The sequence below is a fragment of the Oryctolagus cuniculus genome, chromosome 4 (assembly GCF_964237555.1).
Source record: "Oryctolagus cuniculus chromosome 4, mOryCun1.1, whole genome shotgun sequence".
NCBI classification, from domain to species: Eukaryota; Metazoa; Chordata; class Mammalia; order Lagomorpha; family Leporidae; genus Oryctolagus; species Oryctolagus cuniculus.
This window is the reverse complement of record NC_091435.1, coordinates 124,073,042-124,074,433: the sequence shown is the minus strand read 5'-3', so window position 1 is coordinate 124,074,433 and position 1,392 is coordinate 124,073,042. Positions and strand designations below refer to the sequence as shown.

Genomic DNA, 1,392 nt, shown 5'->3' with positions numbered 1-1,392 from the left:
AATCAGTGTCCTTATGGGATGCCCGCGCTGCAGGCAGAGGCGTAGTCTGCTATGCCACAGCACTGGTCCCGCCAGTGTTCCTTCTTGAGTTTGTACTTTTGCTTTGCTAATAAATCTTATTTTTTCTGCTAACCTTTATCTACGTTTCATTCTCAAATTCTTTTGTGCTTTGGAGACAAGAACCTGAACCCATTAGCCTTGCCAATACCAGGCCTGCTACTCTCCCCAGGCCCTGGTAACCACCATTCTACTGTCAACTTCCATTCTGGCTTTTTGAGACATAAAAAGATTGACTCAAAATTCCAAAAGCTTTACAAAGAGCCAAGCATGGAGAAATGGAAACCGTAGTTTATTCTAAGTAGTCATAATGCAGAAATACACAGGAAAGGACGTAGAGCAAATTCCTGCCTAACAGAGCAAAAGAGAAGCCTTTAGGGACAGGCTTTTGTTGCAACACTTAAGACACCTGCACCCCACAGCAGAGTACTTGAGTTCCAATACCAGCTCAGCTCCTGATTTCAGCTTTCTCCTAATGTGTACCCTGGGAGACAGCAAGTGACAGCTCAAGTACTTGGGTCCCTGCCACCCATGTGGGAGACCTGAATTGAATTCTGCGCTCCTGGCTTGGGCCTGGCCTGGGTTTTGTAATCATTTGGTGATATAAAGCAGCAGGTGGGAGATGTTTCTCTTTCTGTCTCTTTGTCTCTGCCTTTCAAATAAAATGAAAAAATTTCTTTCTTTCTTTTTTTTTTTTTAAAGCTTTCAGCAATCAAGAGGAGGAACCACAGAAATTGGTAATTTCCAGTGTTCTCACTGTGTTCGACCCTCTATCCCACCTCTGGGTCAAGCCTGGGCGAGGTTGAGGGGTATGTACTTGGATGTGAGAGCTTCCTGAGACATTCAGCAGGATGGCCCAGAACAAAATACTTATCCTTCAGTTCCCCAGTGACATCCTCTTCAAACTGCCTTCCCCTCAGGGAGGCCCCCCCCCCTTTTTTTTTTTTCTTTTTTCCTAGGCTGTTCCCGAGCTTTCGGCACAGAGTCATCCACGTGGAGAACAACCCTGTTTCCTAAGCCGGGGCTTCCTCTCGGCTCACCACTGGATTGCACCAGCCAACAGCATGGACAGGCGCAGTGGTGGGTGGCTAAGGGAGGCCCTTGTGTAGAGATGGTGCCACAATGGTGCCCTAATATGGGACTGAGAAATGTATCCCCAAACAACATAATGTATAGGATTTTTTTTGAGTTTTACTCTTTCAATTGGATAACCAATTATGCCACTTACTGAATAATCTGCCATGCACTCTGTCCATGTATGTGTCCTACAACTAATGTAGATTTTTAACAACTTTTGATATCTGCTGTGAAAAATCTACAATTGTCCTTTAAGAA

At 44.9% G+C, this 1,392-nt stretch overlaps 1 non-coding gene across 1 annotated transcript; it reads right to left on the bottom strand.

Annotated features, from left to right (window-relative positions):
• Positions 1 to 1,015: 1,015 nt before the first annotated feature.
• Positions 1,016 to 1,142, bottom strand: LOC127483068 (small nucleolar RNA SNORA65). The gene has a single exon (XR_007909036.1). It is a non-coding gene; the product is annotated as a small nucleolar RNA SNORA65 (small nucleolar RNA).
• Positions 1,143 to 1,392: the final 250 nt, after the last annotated feature.